This window comes from Chinchilla lanigera, unplaced genomic scaffold, assembly GCF_000276665.1.
Source record: "Chinchilla lanigera isolate Chin_1 unplaced genomic scaffold, ChiLan1.0 scaffold00006, whole genome shotgun sequence".
NCBI lineage: Eukaryota > Metazoa > Chordata > Mammalia > Rodentia > Chinchillidae > Chinchilla > Chinchilla lanigera.
In genome coordinates this window covers 12,760,484-12,776,343 of record NW_004955407.1, presented here as the reverse complement: position 1 = coordinate 12,776,343, position 15,860 = coordinate 12,760,484, and the positions used below count along the sequence as shown (strand labels likewise).

At 32.6% G+C, this 15,860-nt stretch overlaps 1 protein-coding gene and 1 long non-coding RNA gene across 5 annotated transcripts in view; one reads left to right on the top strand and one right to left on the bottom strand.

Annotated features, from left to right (window-relative positions):
- Positions 1-15,017, top strand: part of LOC102002993 — a 44,544-nt gene extending 29,527 nt beyond the window's left edge. Inside the window, exon 2 of the long non-coding RNA XR_001230993.1 lies at positions 14,273-15,017. This is a non-coding gene — a long non-coding RNA (uncharacterized LOC102002993). The remainder of the gene's footprint in view (positions 1-14,272) is intronic.
- Robo1 (roundabout guidance receptor 1) overlaps positions 1-15,860 on the bottom strand; it is an 891,813-nt gene that overhangs the window by 709,380 nt on the left and 166,573 nt on the right. The gene's annotated exons all lie outside the window — the stretch shown is intronic.

Below are 15,860 nucleotides of genomic sequence, written 5' to 3'. Positions count from 1 at the left end.
TCTCTTTCTTTCTCCCTTCCTTTCTTCTTTAAATGCTAGGAATGAAACCCAGGGCTGTGCACATGTTTGGCAAATACTTTACCACTGACTGACATCACTGGGCCCAAGGTGTACACTTTTGAGAAGTGGATTTTATTATTAATACTATCATTAAGAGGTAAAGAATCCCCCAGAAACACATTGCAGTAGCCACTAAATACAGGTAAGAATCACTGAATAAGAATTATTATTAATTTTGTACTTAAATATCATTTCTAAAATTAATGGTTTAGTTTGAGTTCAAAAAGTTACTGTTATAATATGAAAGCTGTGGTCAAATAAAACTATAGTTTCCAAAACACAAGCTAAGTATTATTTCTCTCTAAATCTGTTTCTAAATGACTAAGGCTTCCCAATTGTATTGAGATAATAAAGCCCAATTATTTGGTATTTTCAGATTTAATTCTTTACAAAATAGTCAAGAACATTGACCTAGAAGACTAGGTTACTTTTGTTCAGAATTGCCTTTGAAAAAGAGAAAGTGAGGTGGAGCCCCAAGGACTAATGTCTCCTTTATCACATAAGGAGTTAATCCTCAGAAAATTCAGAGAAGCAGCTACAAAACAAATACCCAAATCCTTTGGCACAGACCCACCAAACCTGTTGCTCAGTATTCTGCATCCATCATTTGGAAAAAACGAAGATCTTGGTCAGTGAAAAAACTGTGTGTGTGAAGTGTTTTATTAGAAGAATAAAGTTTGAAGAATGTTTTACTTTTATAAGAATGCTTACTTTATTTTTGTTTTTTAAATTTTTTCCTCATGAGGACTGAACTCAGGGCTTCTAGTTTGTTAGACAAGCATCCTACCACTGAGCTAAATCCCCAACCCCAAGAATGTTTACATTTTTAAGAAAAAGTTATTTACCAAGTAGTTACAAAGGCAGATGAATCTATTTGTGTTCTCCTGAACAAACTCTGAGAGAAAGATGTTGAAACAAAAAGATTAGAACAATATATAGGTGTTAGGTGCTAGATTACTTAAGAGTCTTCAGAGTGAACAGTTGGTGACATGACATTGTAAGAGACAATGTATTAATGAAATTTCATGCAAAGGTACACTTCTACAACACGAACAATGCAAAGTCTCATATGAAACCTCATATTCTGGAATCCATTTCACTACACAATTAATATTTTCATGTGGCTTCTCTGTACTGAGCAAAAAGTAGAGTGTTTCGCACAGAGACAGTAAATCATCAAACACAACAATGAAAGAAAAAAACTAAGCAAAAGATTATAAAAAGAAAGTTACAACTGGAAGAAACATTATCCCCAAACTCTCATTTTACACACAAGAGTATGGAGACTGAAAACTTAAATGACCTGCTCAAGGTCGCAAATCAAGGAGCACTGTCACCTCGGACCTAACCTAGTCAAATCTGAAAAAGTGTCTTCCTTTCCCTTTGAAACATAATCCACTCCGTGCTTCCTATGTACTGCTTCTCCTTCCGTCCCTTTCACTATTCACCTGTGATAAATCACTCAAGCCCTTTCTTCTCTGTCCAGCAGTTCTCAAGTCACTGCCACAGTGGACCTGTCTTCCAAACTTGGTCCATATTTCATTTGTCACAGGGAAAATTAATATGCCTTTCCAACATCACTGAGCCTACCTAATACGGCAAATTTGACATTTAGAAAGACCGTTGTAGAACACTGTACCTTTCATACTTTGAAACCTGCATGGGCGTTGGGGAAACATGAATTTTAATATCTGTCTACTGAAGAAAACTATAATTCTTTAATAACTCAAAGGAGTGGTGAGAATTCCAAACCAAGGTTCTTCATTACTGCTATTCAGCTATTGTAGAAGACTGAGAAAACAGCCAGTCTACAATATTTAAAGGACAATATACCATGCCTCATGTTCCTAAGCACCCCAAGAGCAAGAGAAAACAATAGAACATGGCATAATATAATAGTGTGGTTTGAGTCTGAGTCTCACTTTTTAGTGTGGGTGACCAATCAATATGGAAAGTTGTGCAATCATTTTGAAATTTGGGTTTCACCTGTGGAAAAAATGAAGATGAATTAAAGCATCTACTTCTTAGGACTGTCTGAGGAGTATATGAGAGTATCTATGGAAAGTGTTTAGAACAAATTGAGACTGTAGTAAGACCTAAAATGTTAGGTTATTATCATGTCTAGTGGGCATTGCTTAGCTTTTGTCATCCTGCTACTGTCAGTCTGGTTTCTTCTCTGCCACCTTTGAATCAGTACCATGTCTGGGGCCCACTACTTTTCCCCTCTGTTGTGCACTAACTTCCCCAATTCTTAAGGTTTACCGCCGATCTCATTCAAATTCTCACATCGTTTGGCTTCCCTGTTCTCCCCAGCATATTTCCCGTTCTGCCCTTTTTCTTCTGATGACAATTTCTGCAAGGCTGTGAACTCTTCTCAGTGTGCCAAAAGCTCCAAAATGTTTATTTCTGTCATTTATCTAACTCCAGAGATATGGACCTAATTTCCAACTGTCTGCAGAATATTTTTACAGTAAAGCGTAGCATCAAAAAACAGAGCTAATTAATTTTCTCTGCAACACATTTCCCCCGAGTTCTCTATCATTAAAAATTGTTTCCCATTTATACCATTGAAAATATTGAAGGTTTCTTGGTTCCTTCTTTCCATATGCCACTAATAACAATTTTCCATAATTGCGACAGTTTCAGTTTCAAGTTGTCAATTTTTCATGATGAGTAGAAATTCTATTACGTTTAAAAGTTTCTTGTTGAAGATAATAAATTAGCTGATTATTAAAATAGTACTGCGTATTCAGTGTACTTGACAGTCACTATCAAAACTTGATGCTGTTTTTTCACCTCTGTAGTGCAGGCTTCCATCTTGCTCTTTCTGGTTACTAACCACAGTCTATTTAAAGATCTTTGCTTCAGGTATATCTCTGATTATGAAATTCTCTACACCAGTATTAAAGTGATTTTCTTAAGAACAAGCTTAATATTATTACTTCTCTTCATAATGATTTTCACACACAGTTGCCTACAAAACACAACTCAATACTATCTTCCAAGTAGTCTTCTATGTGTTTATGTCCCTCCCGTGCTGAAACTTCTGACTCATACCTGAGCATATACCAGAGAAATGGTTTTATATTACACAATGTCGACTAAAATGTAGAATGTTGCAATGCTTTCTGTGTTAATACTTCTGAAGTAAGTGTTAGCAGAATGATAAAATACTATGCAAGTCACTGAGGATGATGCAATATACATGCTTGCCTACTGTACTGGGATATAAATGCACTTGAGATAATTTATACACTTTTGAAGTCATCATTCAAAGTTCTTTGAAGACTGTCATCATTATTATCTCTCTCCTAATGAAACCCAATCCAATTATTAACATCAAGGCAATTTTTTAAGAAAGGAAATATCCAAATGAATTTCTCTGATATTTAGTAGGAAAAAAACTCCATTTTAAAAAAATCACTCTCTAAACACTAAACTTTGCAAAGTTCTACTACCAAAGTTTCCTTTTCTTTAAAATAAATGTGTATATTACGGACCTATATTTTCCTATTTTTAATAGTAATAGAAATCAAAGCTGTAGAACATTAAATCTAATATAAACTTTTTAATATTTTATATTTTACAAATTCATAGAATGAAATTACTTTCTTCCTATTTAAAACTATATTGGACATTCTTTTATTTCATTAAAAATATGTCCAAATCTTATCACCATTATCTCTATATAATCAATCTCCATAAGAGATTTTTAGTGTAGTACTTACCCTCTAAACATCAAGTGGGTGCCAATTGTATACATAAATAGAAAATAGCACATACAAATACTAACATTTCAAGACTAAAGCATTTGTGTATGTATTATACTCCAAAATGTGAATTTTCTCCCTTTATCCCTTCGATTTTTGAGATTTGTAACAATCTGGATATGTGCTATTTTGCAGTTGTTCTGTTTTCCATATATCAGGGCCATTCATATGCCTACTTATTGACTTTTTGTGCATTTTCCAGGCACTTGTATATGAATTAGCCAGAACTACAGAAAATTGACTTTTTTTAAAAAAAGGGAGTAGAAATTGTCAAACTGAATGGATTTGTATGGTTCACTCGATTATCAAATGGAAACTGGCAAAGCATATTTAAATAATTTTTTTCACAACTTAGAACAACTGATATATACTTGTAGATAAACCCTAGCACAACTTAAATTCAAGGATAAAGATGATAATGCAAGTACACATCTGGAGAACATGGCACATTTTCTTACTACTTCACATCACGATGTCAACATTTCTGTTCACTTCATCTATTATATACACATTTATGAATCTTTGGGTAGATTGTCATATAGGGTCATTTAAATAAACATGAGTTATTTTGAAATTTACAATCTTGACTACCCTAGATAAATTGATGCATTTTATTATGTGGTTTTATAAACTCTTCTGATGATTTCTTTATTCTGGCTTAAATAATTTTATCTTTTTGATTTTTCTTGACTATTTTTAATCTCATTGTATTGACCTTATATAGCCTTGCTATGTCATGATGCCAGGAATTGCTATTTAGTTATGTACATGTTTTATAATTTTTAGATAACCTAATGCAGATGTATATTTTGATAATACATTGGACCTAGAAATTTTGCATCTTATAGTGAGTAGCTTTATGTCACTGAAATATTACCTCCTGGAAAGACTATATTCTGACTAAAGAATTTGATGTCTAGTGTAAATACTGTATTTCCTTACAGGCCCCCAGAAAGCAGTGTAATTTTTAAGAGTAGGAATACTGAAACTATGGGGGAAGATCATTGAATGTTTTTTAGTAATGTTTTGATTCTCAGAATCATTTGTGATGTTTTGATTTTCAATCTCATTTCAAACAAGAGAATTAACTGGTATCATTAAAGAATACCCTCCCTTTGTACTTTGTACCCCTTTGATAATTCCCCTTTGCAAATCAAGCTACATCTTTGCTGAAGTCTCTAAACTATAGAGCTGCTATAGCATTCTACTATGTAATACCAGCAATGCAATGCATGAGACTTCAGCATTGAGTTTTAGAGAACAGAACAAGAAATGTGAAGCTACAGGACATGACTTTACATTTACACTTAATTATCTATTGTACACATACATAGTGTGTGATAACTAACATGCTATTTAAACTTTTGCATATCAATTTTCTTACCTGGAAATGCAGATGATAATTTTAATACATAACCACTACATTATTCTTTTGAATTCTGGAGGATTTACAAAAGTATCTTTTTATGAATGTAATTAAGTCCTACTGACAAATTGATAGTACAGAGTTGTATCAAAGTTTATAATTTCACAACTTAATGTTAGTTTTAAAATAGTTTCACAAAACCAACAGGTAATGTTCATATTCATACACATGCCTGTTAAAATGAAAAGTGAACAGCAGTCTGGCATTTCTTGATAGTGGCTTGATATTTTAAATAAAAATGAGAATTAGCAAGCAAAAAATAGGAGATTTTGCTATTTGGATTATTATGCCAACATACATAACACTATTCCAAGGCAATGAGTCATTTCATGAATATTTTATCAATGGAATGAAAATTTCATTATGAGTCTGTCATGTAATCAATTGTTTTGGTAATCACAGAGAAAAGAATTACATTTAAATCCACTTCAGTAAAATATAAGGTCAAATGTTCCAAAGAATTGAATCATTCCAGTTTTAATAGCTAAAAATCACATCGTTTAATCAATTCAATAAATTCAAAGCTCATATCAACATTTCAGTCCATGAAAATTTTCTCAATCACTATTTCTCAAATGCTTTCCTCTCTAAATCCATTTGAAATTTTATAGCAATGCTGAAATGTTACGTAAACCTGCATAATAACGGTTACAGTTACAAATCATGTATAATTGCTTATTTCTTCCTCTCAAAACATGATCTCTTCCTCTCAAAACATAAGAAAACAGCATTTTTGGACATATTACTTGAATTGATTTAGGATTTTCGAGGGAATATAGTGGTCAAAGGATCAAAGAGAAGCATCAAAGGGTCACAGTAGATCATTTTACCTGAATGCAGCAAATGTATCGGAGATTTGGACATGTCAGCTATGAGAGATGAGAACAACCAGAAAGCTCGGAGTGAACTGGGGCAAATTTGGAAAATCGATGATATCTGTGTCTGTATATGATTAGAAAATGTTTAAGAGAAAGTACAGTATTACAGCTAAGGAAATGATTGATGATAGGGCAACGTTTCAAGACAAGAGGAACAAAGGCCAGAAACAAAGGTGACCAACAGGGCAAGAGGGGAATATCTAAAATCCACAAAGTTAGCAGAAAGAGTAAAGAAACAGTGTGTGAAGTAGAATATAATGAAAATAGGATTCATTTAGCATACTTCCACGTGATATGAAGAGAAATTTGGGGTGAATTGGAGAAACATAAAAAATAAACACATAAGTGTGATTCTAAAAATTAACGATATTAAATAGCAATGGGAATTAGAAAACAAATGTACAAACTGTCCAAAAAGGGAAAGCAGTCACAATGACTGAATGATTAAATGAATGAAAATCCCTGTGTACTGCTTGCAGCCTAAAGGAAGTGACGTCACAATGACCTGCTAAGACTTCCATCACACATGGCAGAAACAGGATGAAAGTAACACACTGATCTAAACAGTGTTATACTTATGTGCAGTCTTACCATGAAGAGAATATCTTCTTTTTAACAATTAATACATGTGCCTGATGAAATACTATATGTTCTCTAATAAAGACAAAAGAAGGTACCAGTTTCAGCATTAAAGGGCAAACTATGAACTTCGGGTGTACAGGAAAATCAACAAAGCCTAAACATCTGGATAATGTGGAGAAGCTCTGTGAAGACACTGCTGTGATTATGATAGACGCTTATATGAATAGGAAGAGAAAGTCCCATAGCTTGTTTGAAATTGAATGTGCCTAGAGTTTGCAGGGTAAACAAATAACATGATAGTAAATGGTGACCCTGCAAACTTCCATCCCTCTTAGTACCACAGGAACGGACTAGAGGATTAGGAATACTTGAGAATGCAAAGAGAAATTAGATGTCAGTAAGACTCCGTTTTGGTGTATGGCATGGGCTAAATCAAGGACTTGAGGGTTGTTGAAGAAAACTGGCACATTAGAGCAAATTCCAGGTTCGAAAATAATTTCATCTTTTGTGAGAAGCTAAGGATGTGTACACATTCACTTAAAGAACTTTTACCGCTTGATCTTCACTTCACACATTGAAAATTCAACAAGATAAGTTAAATTTTACAAAGAATAAGTAAATTTAAATTTAGCCATTCTCAGAATACTGATAGCACTTGTTAAAATATGTTTTTTGAAAAGAATTACATTAGAAATAATATACATAAAAGTACTACACATTCTTGGTGTGTGTATTTTATATAATTGTATAAGAAAATGGAGTAACTTACATATGTATACACACATATTATTTGATATGAAATTGTTTAGAAATAAGAAAATAACTAATAAGATATAGGAATCATGTTTCATTTTTAATATGTTGGTGAAAACATAATTCCATGTTGTAAATGCCACTCTTTTAGCGGGAAACAGTGAATAAATCTCTTGTCATAGTTTCCACTCCTGATAAGAATAGCATCTGTTTTGTTTTGTTTTTGTCTACATTGTTGTTATTTTGTTATTGTTTTTTATATTCTTTTTAAAATAAAATTAAAAATAAATAAATGAATAAAAGAAAAGAATAGCATCTGTGACAACTAAACCCTCTTGTCACGTTTAAGAATGTTTATGGGCAGAATCTAGGTTTTAAAAAGCTAGCGTATTTTAAAATTGGAATTACAATCCCCATCAGTTAAATTAACCTGATTTTCACTATGCATACTCTGATTTATAAATTCTATTTTATTAGCATAATGCATGCAACATACACAAAGTGTAATTCTATGGTGATAGAGATGAAATTTATCTTTTATTAATTTTTCTAACAAAACTTTACAGGGTCTGGATCATTAGAATATTAGTTTTTTCTTTTCATAGTTAAAATATTAAGACACAATATTTTAATATATGCATTGGATTGTAGAAACAGAACCGACTGGAGTTCTGGAATTACAGATCTGTAGTTTTCAGGATCTGGTAGAATGCAACTTTTCCACTGGATGGGAGAGCTGATGAAAACACTCTCATGTATAGAACAAATGTGAAGATACGAGGTATCATCTAAATATACTGTGTGTATTTAAATGTAACAAATTTTATTACAGTTAAAGATACATTGCCATTAATACTCCCAAAATACTCCCTCTTTGAACCAACTTACCCCACACATCGTTAGCGCCACTTTCTGAAGTGGTTTTGGAAGCTCTCATCATTGGTGTCTTTACGAGGTGTGATTAAATAAAAGTACAGGGAATGCTGTAGCCAAGTGCCGTCCAATGGAAGGCCAGGCTAGTAAACACATTATGGTGTGCCCTCAGCCACCTTGTTCGATAGATTTCACACAGTGCTGCTTCTCGCTCTTCCCCAAAGTCAAAATGTGCATGACAGTTAAATGTTTTAAATTAATTCAGGATATTCAGGCAGCCATGATAGCACAACTAGAGACACGCACTGAAGAGGACTTCCAGAAGTGCAAGGACGATGGCACTAGTGTATTTGAAGAGAGAAGGTGTATTTTGAGGGAGATTAATGGGAATTCAGCTTTTACTATAATAGTTTTTTAAAAAAATTTTGTTTCAGTTTAATATCATACTTCTGACAATTTATAAAATAAAATATTTACTATGGCTAAGGGGAAAAATTCAAAGATGAGAAAGGTGCTGAAATGTCTTAGAATTACAAACACTGTTAATATTTATATACAATTCCCTTCAATAGTTACATTAAATATATAGGCTTATATTTATATAGTATAGTAGAGGTTCCCTAAATATATATATTATTTAGGTTTTCTGAAACAAGGCCTCACTATATAGTCGAGGTGGCCTTGAATTCACTTATGTATCCCAGACAACAATCCTCCTGCCTCAGCATCACCATGCTCAGCTACAACATATAAATTTTTACCTTGCTTTTTTGTTTGCATCGTAACATTGAGATTTTCCTATTTTACTAAAAAACATCTTCATAAACATTGCTTTATTTGCTGTAAGACAAGACCTTAGGGTTACTTAAATTGAAAACTGGTTTTCAGTTATAGGGTATTTAATTTGCTTCTGATTTTACATTATTATAGATGATAGAGTGATTATCATATAAAAGTTAATGTTTATACATACCTTTCAGTTGGAAAGTTATTGTTTTCTGAGTAGAGACATGGATGGAGGTAACTATTTTCTAGTGAACTATAAGAATGTACCTATTTTACGTCGAGCTATCACTTTTTAAAAAAGAAATCCTGTCTTAATAGCCATACTATTTCATGAAAAACATTTCTGGTATTTTTGTCATTAACTTGAGGCAAAAAATACTTCTCTCTGTAAATGCAAGATGTCAAAGATACTTAAATAGATGACCTTAGAAACATTTTTGTAAAATGGAAATAACATTACAAGGATGCAGGGAGCTTAGTGTACATATGTTTCAGGTTCTAGAAAGTGAATGAACTCTGGTAGAAGTATAAATTTTTTTAACCTAGGGAAAAAATTTCTCTGATTTTTACTGTCTTTTGATATGTGCTACACTAAGTTGATTAATACAGGGAAGTATAAATTGTTAGTGAAAAATTCCACATTCTGGTACATACATGTTTACTTATAAGGACTGCCAGAGAAATTTAAATTACATATAAACTTCTCTGTTTTTTTTGTTTTGTTTTTCTCCGGTACCGGGAACCGAACTCACGACCTTGCACTTGCCAGGCAGGCGCTTTTGCCGCTGAGCTAAATCCCCAGCCCCTAAATTACATATAAACTAAAAAGTGACCACATATTGAATGCTCTGGAAAATTTGTCTCAAAAAATTCAAGATTGTTTTTAATAGGTGCAAAAGGACCTGGTACTTTCAGGTTGATAGGAGGCTATGGGCTCACTGCACTTAGTGTACAAGAAATGTGTTTCATATTTCTCCACATCAGACATTTTTATATTCTATGTGTGGTACACACGTGACTATGAAATGTTTCAACACTATCCTTAATTCTTAAAATCATGGTACAATTTTCACAGGTGTTTTCCAAAAAAGCTCCTATATGACATTAAAGACCAATGTTACTGATTCACTCACACTAGACCTTTGTGTAGAAAAGCAGAGGTTTATTGGCTGCATATTTACCCTTGGTTTCATATTAATTACTTCAAATACTTACTATGTGCTGATCAGTTCTCCAAATTATGGCACTGAATATAAATTTACTTTAAAGTATGGTAAATGTGAGTTCTCAGCCAAACTATTAAATTATAGAAATATAGAAATCAGCTAAATTATATTCAAAACTGTTTGAATTATTTCATATACATGGAAAGTAGAGAGTTATAATATTTTTAAAAGTTTTCTATCAACATCCTGAATTGTTCTATAAAATATATCTATAAACCCTTAAAATTCACACACAAATACATACACTGGATCACACATTTAATAAATCCTAGTAATATATCAGCAAAACATATGTTGTAATTGCATTAATTTGGTTGGAAAACTAAATATGAATATGAGCCTCCAAAATTACTCTCACATTTCAAAATTTTCTATGCATGAAAATATTTTTTTCCTTCCCCATTTCAGGCTAAAGATTTGTGATTCAACTTTAGTGGCTTTGTTTGAAAACCTCAAAGCAAATATTGACAATGAACATTTCAATACTCCCCTGTAAGCACTGATAAATGTCAGTAGTCAAGGAGAAGAAGAGTGTCATTTTGAAATATTTCTATTAGAATGCTCTCATTTTATAGAGTATGGGGTTCTTATTAGGGAAAATGTCTAAATAATCAGATTATATTGGAAGGGGACATAAAGGTAAAATTTGTGCTTAACCTTTCATAGTGAAATTTTAGTTTATTGGCTAATTTTGTCTATGTATGTGAAAAGAAATTATAAAATAATTTGATAGAGGTCTTTCTACGACAAGCCTTAATTTCCCATAATTTTTATGGAGTTATATATCTCATAATAAATAATTTTAATTTTTAATTACATTTGAGAAAAGTAGATGGGCAATATTGATAATAGTAATTATTCCATATTTATTGATTCTTTGGTAGAGTGGATATTACAATTCAGTGCACTATCTGTATAATGATATTGAAGTCTGCAATAAGAAAAGTAATACAAAATGTGTTTTAAGCCAAAAGGTGGTCACTTGGAAAGGATTATGATAATCTAATCTAGTACAACAAGCATTAGGCAATTAATTCCTCAGAATCATCGATTGAAAATAATTAACCCAAATTTCTCAAATGTCCTTTACTTTCCCATTCACTGTGTGAGTAATGCATCATTTATTAAAGACCAGATTCTAAGTATGTTTTCATATTGGGTTTTACTATGAAGATACTACTACTAGCTAAACTTTAACAACTAAAAGATAGGAAGGGATTAATATTTAACCTTCTACATTTCAGACCAAAACATTCAAAGTCTTCTGAAAGTAGATATCATAGATGTTAAAGGGATTTGTTTTCTTATTCATATCAATATTTAATAGTAGAGGAGGAAATGTTAAGAGCCTTTTGAATGGCTAATTTTACAAGTATGATTCATATGATGAAGAGAAACAGAGAATTTACCTGAAATGGGAGGCATTTTAATTAACTGCCTGAAATAATTTAAGTGACTTTGATTACTTGCACATATCCTATAGATGTTTGTGAATCCAAGTACAAGACTGTACAAAGCAGTGATCAGTGAACTCAGTATGCTATATAATCATGAATGTCAGAAAAAGAGGGGATAATAAATTTAGGTGTTCTGCAAGGAAAACCAAAGAAACTCAATGATTTCTAACACATAAAATGAAAATATACTATATAGCAATAAAAGTGAAATGAATTCTTGGCAAAGACAAGATACTAAAATATTTCTAACTTTCTTCAACATTTAACCTTGTTATTTATGAGATTTTTGAGTGCTCTTCTAAGTTATTTTTCAAAAATAGATAATACCTGATGTTATATACTTACTGTGTATATATAACACTGTTAATAGAGATGCAAATTGATACTTGTTAAACCCAATTTCATTATGAATAATTTTCATATAAATTGATATTCCATGTTTTTATATTATGTTTTGCTAGTATAAATCTCCAAATAAGTTATTGTTTTTCTCAACACATCAGAATACCTTGTGATTTATGGGTGAATGAGAGAAAATAAACCTAAAGAACTACATTTATATTAAATTTTTACAACCTAAAAAATGTCTTGCCAAATCTGTTGTACTTAAAACTATCAACATAAACATACTTCTTTATATTATAGACTTTAACAGATTCCTGATCCCATTCTTTCACTGGAATCTTACTCTACATTTTACCATGGTACACTGTAAACTGTATTCCATAACAGACAAGCAATATGCTTTTACAGGACATCTAATTTCCCTACTGTAATTAGTACAGGGAAGGACATACAATCAATTGCTAAGAAGGATTTCTGGGGGAAGCTGATAATGGTAATAATCACTGCACCAATAATAACGAGTATCACAAGCAACACCACCAATGTTTGAACATTTATGTGTTCAGAGTTTATGGATACTGCAGTAAATAACCAAAATTAGTAGGGGAGAACATATTTTTAAACCCTTTTGTTGAATAAAAACAAAGACTCCAGAAAGATTATGCTAGTCTTCGCAATAGATATGTAGAAACATTGCGTTTGGACCTTGGTATAACTGTCTCAAAGATGCTTGCTTTTGAGCTGTTACATTATGTAATAATTTTGAAAAACATTGGACACTTCTTAATGATTTTCCCCCAAAGTATATTTGGGATTGGAATGACCATCATTTTAATCTAAATGGTGTATTATTTTCACATGGAAATGATTCTGATGATTATTTTCCTGATGGCATCATTTATAACAGAAATATCCTTGCAGGGAATGAAGCTATGAGCTGTCTTGCTCACTGACCTTGTTCTGTGATGGCCCATGCCACTCAGTGCTTCTGGGAAGCAGGCTGCCCAAATGCCTTCCAATTATATTTCACTTTCCCTCAATCCAGTTCTCCACTTTACAGTTGACATCATAAAAGAACCCCTATCCCTTCCCTCTGTCTCTACTTTTTTCACAAGCAGAAAATGCAAGTCTAGAAAATTTAAGGCTAATAACTTCATGGATTCTTCTCTTCCTGTAAAAATTAGAGATGAATCAAGACTGCACAACATTTGCTTTTATTTTGCATTATTTTATATTAATTAAACAACACTAACCTCAAAGTGTGGCATGACAATTTCAATTGCAAGGTTGTTAAACAGATTCAAAGAAAAAAAGTTGTCGCTAATTGGGCACGAATTTTGGACAAATTACAGCAGTTATACATTCATCACCACCTTTCCACAGGCACATTCTTCACCACCATACTGTCCAGGACAAAGTTCTAGCACATATCTGAATGCTTTTGCAACCTAGGCACAAGATTTAAATGACAATATGTAGTTCATAGGAAGAAACCAGTGAACCATAAAAATGTAAACTGTAAAATGAGAACAAGTTCTCTGCAAAAAGTTACCTTTTTAGATATGATTTCATTCTACCCTTCAAATACATTTTTTCTGAGCTCAAATTTGTAATTTCATTTATTATTTTTTGGTACTGGGAGTTGAACTCAAGACTTTGCACTTGCAAGGAAGGCACTGTGCCACTGAGCTGTATCCCTGGCCCTGTAATTTTAAAATTAGAGTTAACTGGAAAATAGTATTTGATAGATACAGTAAACAATGCACTGAAATTTGCTGAATCATATCTATACCATAAGCAAACAAAATAAAACAGAAAGAAATATTAATTATACAGATTGCCTTTATTTCAACTTCCTTCATATTTATTAATAAATTTGTTACAATCAGAAGTCATATTTCAAAGCATTATGAAGCACAGAGCTAAAAACATCTTTCTGGAGTAATTTAGGATAATTTATCCCCAGCAAATCCTGAAAAAATCTGGATTTGCTAAAGTTAAGGTTATAGATATATGCGTTTATCCTGTTAGACCATGCAGTTTTTCATAATACCTGTAAACATATAATTTCTATCATTTTCTCAAAGTGTAATCAACGTTTTTATTGTTTTTGTAGGTTTGGAATCATGCTTCTGCTAAGTATTAACCTTTCAGCACAGAAGCTTTGAGAATGGATTACCTGGGAAACTGTTTTTCTATTCCTATGTGTGACAGCTGAGTTCAGCTGTTTTTCTAAGCATCTCTGGAACAGCTGAGCACTTTCTCCTGGTCTCAGATTTGAATCTAAGGCAACTTGAAGCAACAAAGTAACATTGGAATGCATCTGATCAAGGAATTCACCTCATCTGCTACAGCTTGGAGTTTCGATCTTTGTGGTATAGTTGTCTGTGAAGTCATCTTCTATAACTTGTATCCTTTCTACATGTGTGCATATATTAACACAACTACCTCCACAACACATGGACTATGAGAGGCTCAATGTAAAACAAAATACAAAACAGGCAAGCTCTAAGCTGAAGTTGCAGTCTGAGAAACTTAACTAACTGTAAAGCCTTATTTATCACCTGTTACCGGTACTCATCCTCAGACAGCAGGTATTAGCGATCTGGAAAAATGGAATCAAACAAAAGTGCTTTTATTCACTGGTAAAAATAAAATGACTCGTGTCAGCTACTGAAGGAGCTCATCTTCTGCCATCAGTTGAAATCACTTCTATGAAAGAATCTAATATTGACCAAATGAGGAAAACACGAGAATAGTATAACACTGTATGTAAGACCAGGGTTGCTGAAATGATAATGGCACCCTCTGTACATCCTGTACTTATGAAGGCCATTTAATAAAACTAGAGTATCACTGAATCACTGCTCTTTAACTATTCAAGGTTTTCAGCTTAAATATGCCTTATTTTACTGAAATAGATTATGTAATCAAATTTTATTTTATTTGTTATTTCCTTGTTACAACTATTAAGTCTTTCTGCACCTGTCTTGTATTAAAAAATAATAGTTTATCCTGCTATTCCTCATTGTGTTTTCAATTCATTGTCCACTGAAATTACAGTTTACCTCAACTTTATAACTTTCAAGGAATTGGTGATAAATAATATTTTTTCAAAAATACCTAACCACAAATAATTTGGACATGAAACACTATCCATATCTATCTATCTGTCTATATCTTCTTTTCCACAAAAAGGCACACACCTGTAATCCAAGCACTCTGAGAGGCTGAGGAAGAAGGATCACAAGTTTGAGCTAAGATTGGACAATTTAGTGACTTAAGCAAGATTCTGTCTGAAAAAAACAAACAAATAAATGATTGCAATGTAGCTCGGTGTGAAGGCCCAGCATTTAATCCTCTGTTTGAAAAAAAGCAAAAAAAAAAAAAAAAAAAAAAAGAGAGACAAAGAGGAAAGAAAAAGAAATGTACTGGAATTTCACTGTTGATATATTGCACATTTTAAAAACAGAATAATGTAAAGCAATCATCGCTGGCTTTATGACTTTTGCTAAAACAATGCAGACTCTGCTCTTCTACCACAACTTGTAGGTCAGCTGATTATAGAAAAGAGGACGCACTCTGCAAGGAGGGTAGTGATAGTTGTGGGTTATGACATCGGGTTCTACTTTGTTATCTTTATGGACGCCCATCATGCTTTCTATGATTGGGCCCGGCCACTCCGTGCTGCTCTGCGGCAAATC